Here is an 8,270-nt window from a genome sequence, read left to right on the forward strand (position 1 = left end):
GCAGAAATGAAAAATGCTGACTTTATGACAGAGCATGGTTTTGATATTGATATGTTGTTCAATGACATGAATGAGAATAAAACAAATGAAGAAAACAATTCTGCAAATGATATTCCTGGTACTTCCCAACATTTAGAAATGCCAACAGAATCAGTAGCCCAATAAATTCCTACTGCATATACATTTTCAGGCATTTATTAATTTAAAAATTGTTACCAGAAAAGAAGAGAATTGAGATTGACTGTATAATTATATCATATAAGACTCATTCATTAAAAATATATTCAACATTATCATGTAACTAGCAGGTTGATATGATACTGTGTTCAGTAAAACATTTAAATGCAAAAATGTGATTACATGAAAAACATTGCATAGGGAATCAGGTTTCTTTTTACCGGGAAGGGAAGTGGCCTAGGTCTATGTTTTGGAAAAAAATAGCTCGGTATTTGTGCAAAGGGGAATAAAAAACCTGATGTAAAGTCAATTTTTTGGGAAAACTGCATGATTTAAAAGAAATTTTCTGAGGGGAAGCCCTATTTAGAAGGGTAAAATAACCTGGGAATACATTTGTCTTAAAGTTTGTTTCAGTGCAACTGTAAAATCCAAATACATTACATCCAGTGAACACCGTCTGGGCATTTTTGCCCCTAAAATTCTACTTCTGATATATGGAGGTAATCCCCAAGCAAAACAGTTATGTTTCCCCCCGATTCTGAATTTAAAATTCAAAATTCAGGGTGTTTGCTGTTTTAAAATAGTTTTGCTGATTTGTATATTTGTACATTTTATTAAAACAACAGTTAAATACTGTTGCGCAATCGATTAATATTTTACACAAAAATAACTTTACACAGATTTTGTAAATTTGCAAATTGTCCAAATTAAGACAATTTCCTAGAGAATTTTTCCAATTCCACTGGTGTTGGTGACATTCCCAAAATAATGGGGAAAACGTCTGACACCTGATGGTATATTTTAATGAGTGGCATAGTAATGAGTCAAAATATAGTAATATAATGAACGGTATTCAAGCGATATTTTGATATGAATGTTAAATAAATTTTCTCATTATTAGTTAATGTTTCAACTAATATCTAGTACAAAGGTCATAGTAAAATAATAGCTAAATCATCGTCCCCAACCTCCTGTTAAACCTTATTTTAATTTGCTACTTATGTGTTGGAAATCTTTTCAAAAAAAAGAATTTTTTAAAAAGATAGAAATAATTTTGCTGCTGTCTTCATTCATTTGTTAAGGTAGTGGACCTATGATTTCCAATTCCGATATTCTTTAGCTGTAATTGCATCTCCAGCAAAAGCAATAATTTTTTGGGATAGGATTTTTTTTTAATAAAATTACTGACTGTCATTACACTTAGGTCCTCTAACTTAACTACATCATATAACAAACTATAATACAAGTTCTCTTACCTATTAACTTTCTTCTTTTGATTTTCCAAAATATATCCATCTTGAAACATTCAAATTGTACTTCTTGTCGTATGAGATATTATTAATAAACACAAAATTCACAAATTTTTAAATGTACGTATCATTTTATTTCCTCAGATGGGGTGACATTCAGCTAGAAACTGGATCAGATGGCATTGAATATCTCCGACTGCAAGAACGGCAAACGAAAACAAGAACCGGAAGTAACATCCAAAAATTTTCGCAACCGCTGATGATCCCGAACGCTGTCCAGTGGAAATGTACAAATTGTACAAGACTCAAATGCCGCAAACATTTTGTGAACCAGCTCATCCTTTTTATATTGCACCTCGCACAAGCTCCCAGAAAACTGACGGTGACACCTGGTTCATGAAAATAAAGCTTGGAGAAAAAATTCTTGGCCGTTTATTGAAGATTATGGCTGCTGATGGAGGGCTCGATGAAAGTAAACGATTGACCAGTCATTCAACTCGCAAGCATCTTGTCCAGAAACTTCGTGATTTGGGAATCGCACCTATAGACATCATGCAAATTAGCGGCCACAAAAACATTCAGTCTGTAATGAATAATTACTCCTCCATGTCCTAAGAAAACCACAAGCAGTGTTCAAGAATACTTTCCACTGTAAGACCAAGTTCTGACAGGACATTATCCTCAGCCAGCTGCTCAAGTATCAGTGAGGCCTTTTTTCTTGCCATAAGCATTACTCAACCATGTCAATCTGCATCTCATTCTCAGCCATTTGTTCAGTCTGTGGCATGTGCTACTGCTAGCTCTAGAACAAGTTCTTGTACACTGCCATATGATGTGTCGCCTCCAAACCCTGAATCACGAAGTGACTATGGGATAGAAAATTTGAACATTAATAATCGCCAAGTTCGTGCACAAGAATGTCAAAGTAGGCCTAACGTACATGTACCAGTGCCAGTGGAAGTACCCCACCCATGTCCGGTTTCTTCAAATTCTGCCGAAAACTCCATTTCAGTTGTAAACGACACTGTTACTCTTTACACACAGATGAATTCACTGTTTTCTGGTAGAGTGTTAAATATCCAAAACTTCAACATGTTCATGAAATAAAGTTGGATATTAGATCTAATTATATTGACACGCTGGCCGTGACCTCGACCGTGATTTAAAACTTGTTTGAATTCATTCACGAATCTTTAAAAGCAATGATATGTTGACTGATCAATAAATTTGCAAACTGCATAACCTTTTATCAATGTTCCTGCTTACAATGCCTTTGAAGTGTTTATCTTAAAACCTGAAAAGTTATCAAATCTGAGGAATTATTTCTTCATGCGCGAAAATCATATCGCCATAATACCGTCTCATATTACGTCACAATAAAAGGGATACAACTCAGGAAGAATCTGTTAAAAGGTAGCGACCCTAAGGAACTCGAAAAAGGGTGACATGATATATAGAATAATAGGTTGGTGCCGTAGATGGAGAAAGTTCTCCGGATCGGCTCCAGAATTTATCGAGTGAGCCTACGGCTCACCCGATAAATTCTTCCGCCTTACCGGATAACTTTCTCCGTCCACGGCACTAAACCTATTATTCTCTATTTCTTCTCCGTGGTCCGGTGTTTCCCATTTGGTTTCCCATTTCTCTCCTCAGCGATGTTGCTAAATACTAAATTGTTACGCATGTACTGAGAAGTCAGATATATTAACCTATCTTGCATTTTTGATTTCTCCGCTTCCAAGAACTCAACAGCTGCTCAAGTGTGTTCATTGACTTGTTCCAACGCTAACGAATGATTATTGACACTATCTGAAACTTTATTTATTTTTTCATCATGCACTTTTATGTTGTCTTGTATATAATTCCATAGCTTTTGTCGAGCCCGCTTGCGGAAGCGAAGACATAGTTGTCCAAATGGCTGTTCGGTGTATGTGTGTGCGTGCGTGCGTCCGTCCGGATTTGTCTGTCCGGACCATAACTTTGGCATGCATGGAGCAATCTTATTTATATTTGACATGAATGTTAACCTCAGTGAGACGGAGTGTCGTGCGCAAAAGGTCAATGTCACATTTGGAGGTAAAATGTTAAATTCAATAATAACACTGTCAGGAGCATTTCTTCTTCATGCTCTTCATGCATGGAGGGATTTTAATGTAACTTGGCACAAATGCTCACAACAATGTGAAGAAGTGTCATGCGCAAGAACCAGTACCCTAGGTCTAAGGTCAATGTCACACTTAGAGGTCAAAGGTCAGATACAAGATTGAATTTGTCCGGAGCACGTCTTTTTCAAGCATGGAGGGATTTTGATGTGACTTGGCACAATTTTCACCATCATGAGACGGAGTGTCATATGCAAGAACCTAGAATTACTTCCCTTTGTTGTTACTATAAATAGCTTATATTGTAACGTTTTTATAACTGGTAGTAGGGAAAAATCAAGACCACTTTTCTGTAGTACAATATGCATGTTACATCCAATTTTGAGGTGTATTTTGACCTATTTCTTCTGGTAAGGCTTTTTGTGTTGACTTAGATTTTTTTAAAGATTTACTTCCCTTTGTTGTTTCTATAAATAACTTATATTGTAACTTTTTGCAATCATTTTTTATTTGGCAAAAATATCTGCCTCAGTGAGACAGGGTGTCATGTGCAACTCCTAGTCCTTTTGACAGCTGGCGGGCTCGACATGGTAAAATATGGAAAATTTGCTGAAATTTCTTCCGTTTTATTAAAGAATAGATAGATTCTTATTGGCCCTTGAAGACCTTTGCAAACGACTTAGTAATCTATATTCATTTAGCTGTTGTTTCATATTAACTTCAGTTTTCTAGGTGAAGAAAAAAAATAATTTTGCAGATGAGTATAGGTTTGTTTTTTCGTTACCGGAAAGGCTCGAACATTCTCGTATATTTCCGTCAATTCTTACTGAATTTAAGCTCCTTAACGGTTAAGACTGATTTCTTCTCACCCGCTGAACTACACACGTGTACGGATTTATAAATAAGTGGACGTTCCATAATATGATTTTGTTTACAGCCTCTAGTCAATTTTAAACAACTTGAGGATCGAAATTTAAAATTTCAAAAAGAGGAATTTCGAGTTTGCATCGATATTGGATCTTGCTCGAAGCTCGAAACTGGAATGTTCAGTGTTTTATTCGAACCAGCATTGAACATCGAGTCTGTCGAAAATGGGGATCTTAAGAAACTGATTTCGAGCTTGAATTACATTTTGAGAGTGTAAGAAGAAAAAACACTTAAAAGTTTCAAAACGTTGAAATTTGAGGCGGCATATTTTGGGCAAGTTAGAAGTAAAAGATCAAAATTCAAATTTTTGAAAGGATGACGTTGAATTTCGTTTACATTGAATTTCGCACAAACTCGAACTAAAAATTAAAATCAAAAGAAATCATCGAATTTCGAGGCACAATTGAAATAACAGCCAGCAGGAAGATCGAAATTCAAATATTTGGAGGGGAGCGGTGGTCTAGTGGATAATGTGTCGGCCGCTCTCTCTACCCAGGGGGCGTGGGTTCGAGCCCCATTGGGGTCACGACCATGACTTCTCATGTGACATCAGTACTAGATTTTTTTAGAAAGTTAACTCGAAAGTGGTTACAATAAGCTTGAAGCTTTCGCCACAATCAAGCTAAAACAAATAAGTATAAACTAAACTAAATATTTTGAGCTAGCATGAATTTCTAGTCAACTGGCATTTAAAAATGGTTAAAATAATGCGATTTTTAAACTGGCTCTTAATTCAATACCTGCTCGATATTCAGTTTGAAAATTGGACTTTGATTTTCGAACTTGTTCGACATTCAGTGTTAGATTTTCGAAACGTCGAGCTTGCTCGCAAATAAAATTATAATTCAAAATCGAAATCCAGTTGTTTCAAATTCAATCCAAGTTTTAAATTCGACTGCTTTGAAAATTTGAGCAGGCTTGAAATATGATACCGGAAATAATTTATTAAGATTTTTAAAAACTTGAATTTCAATATATCCGATCTTGCACGATTTTTAATCTTTGAATTATGATCTTGAGCAGATCCCAGTTTCATTGTTATATTGAAATTCAGCTTTTCAAAATTTGAAGTGTGATTTTCGAGCTGGCTTAACACTAATTGCTTGCTTGATATCTGACTTTAAAAAATATCGCGACACAACAATAAATGTGCAGTTATTTGATCACACAAAAAAAAACTATTAAAAACCTTTATTTTATAATCATGATCATCAAACAAAGTACATTTGTATTATAAAAGCGAGCTTCCATCTGATTGTAAGATAGTAGAAATTATTTTTGAAAAGTGATTGTCACGGCATGGCATATACTGTATAGTTCCAAAATGTCTTTATCTAATTAACAGATTAAATTAATTTGATTGAAATAAAAGAATGTGTTAATGCAGCTTAAACTCTCAAAAAGAGGAACAAGAAACATTATGATTATATTTTGGTTATTAGCTGTTGTTTCACGAGTAACGCTGGCATGATATTTATTCCTTCATATAACAGGGTCACTCATGGCAACATTAAAACAAAATAAAAATATTTAGTATCTAAGTCAATGAGTTCTTGTCACAGTCATCAAATTATGCATTAGCCAAATGGTATGACAACATTTAAAGTAAACTGCATCCTTATGCTCGCGAAAATGTCAAAAGATTTATACCGCTTTTAGTTATATAATTAGAAATTAATTATATTAACGTTGACAATTTTGATGTAAGCTGAGAAGTATAACTACATCTGTTTTTATAAATACATGCTGCTTTAAAAGTTCGGCTTTGATAATGTGAACTGCTTAATATATAGAAAATAAAAGCAAGACAGCTGTTACTCCATAACGCACATTGGTCTCAATATGAAAAATTAGATTACTACTGTGTGATAACGGATAAGAGGACACAATTCTTGCTATCCCCTTGTATCCACGGCCTCTTATAAAGCGACTCAGCAACGGTTTATGTTATTTTACTTATGTCTATGTATTAGGTCGCCTTATGTCTATATATGTCTTCAGTGCAATCGGTTGTGTTACATTTTCTTGTCTTTTTGGATCATAGGGTCCATCCAATACCAATGTAAATGAGTTCCGCTTGAGTCAGTGCTAGGGGTTGTGAGGGGTGTAACACGTTCCATTACTTCCAATTAACGGACTCAGTCAAACTGACTCAGCTATTATTTACTTGATTGTTTTCTGTACTTCCAAAGGCTCTTCCTACAGATCTTATTTCTTATCACAACAGCAATATTTAAGTGTTGGGTAGCGGCAATTCACTCTATAAGAAGATCATTTCGGCACATAGAACTCAACCTAGGAAAATTATAGCACATTCAATAGTTCAGGACAGGTTATGACCCAGCCCTCCTACACACACACTCATCCTCATGTGCCTAACATTGGCTAAAATAATAAGAATGGGTTGCGTGATACAAAATTATTGCAGAACATTAGTCAGCAATAATGTCTCTCATTTACAGAAACGTTTTTGCGATTAATTACGTATGGTAATCAAATATTATAGCACACTTACCAGACCGTATTACAGCAAATTGAAGCTCTTGTATTTGCATCGTATAGGATCAATGTCTTTTCCCTCTGATAAATAAATTGGATAATACTTTCAGCGAAATGAAGACACGAAAATAGATTAGGATTTTAGCAGAGAATAGACCTTTTACTTTGAATGAAATATCTACATTAAGAAAACATTTATTTGGGACATTGCAAGCGTATCGATATTGTTTGTATGTTTGTAAGTCTTTTCCCATTTAGTTTATTTGGTATACTAAGTTCATCAGTAGGTGAAAGCTGTATCGTGTACAAACTTGTTTTAAAAGTTATTACAATGACTAAAGGGAAAAAATGCATTTTTGGTCCATCGTTAGAAAGCCTGGCAGAAAATGTAAATAGGTATTTTGTGCATTACAACAGTAAAAGCATAATACTCCCTCATTTCCAAAGTAAGTACATAATATATATTCATATTATTATTGTCTTTCGGGCGTAATGTCAAATATGTTTATGAAAGATCTCTTGAAAGAGTTTAATACGTTTTGCTTTTTTAAACGAAATTGATAACGCGCATTCAATCGCCATGAATTGGTATGAATTTTTGATGTGTTACAATTGTATCAAACCAGGGTAAAAAGAAATATATCAGATGAACTGATGCAACAGTCATAGAATAAAAATAGGAAGTATTACCGGCTTGGATTCCTTTAGTGTATTCACAGACGTACACAAGAACATTAATCAAATCAAGCAGACAGAATGGAAGCATAACATGACATGGCATAAAATGCATGGCGGCATTTTAAAAAATTACTTTTTATTGCAATGTAAGCCTTTTCTCCTGTGGCTGATAGAAGCCAAATAAAATAAGAAACCACACAAAGATTATCATTGATTAATTTCAGATAAAGAGTTATGAGATTATTTGAACATAGTTTTGTCGATTCCTTTTATACTTGAACAACAGAATTATGTGTCGATACCCGGAACTGATTTTAACCCTTATGTCTTGACGCGTTGTTATCTCTATTTCATGGGAAAGGATACGTGAGTGAGTGCTGCCTAAAATGTATATCGAGACTAAAACTATTTATTATATTTTTTGTCAGTTTCACAATAAAACAGTAATTTAATAAATGGCCATACAAACATTTTTAATGTTTGAAATAAACATTCTATTGTCTGCTTACAATACTGGGTCCAAGAACGGAGAGACTATGGGCAATCACACCTTGTTGTGAATGCAAAATATTTCATGTGCTCTTTGCTTGCTGAAAAACCTACTCAGTGGCAGCAATTAAAGCACCCGCTGATAATG

Source organism: Mercenaria mercenaria, chromosome 14 (assembly GCF_021730395.1).
Source record: "Mercenaria mercenaria strain notata chromosome 14, MADL_Memer_1, whole genome shotgun sequence".
NCBI classification, from domain to species: Eukaryota; Metazoa; Mollusca; class Bivalvia; order Venerida; family Veneridae; genus Mercenaria; species Mercenaria mercenaria.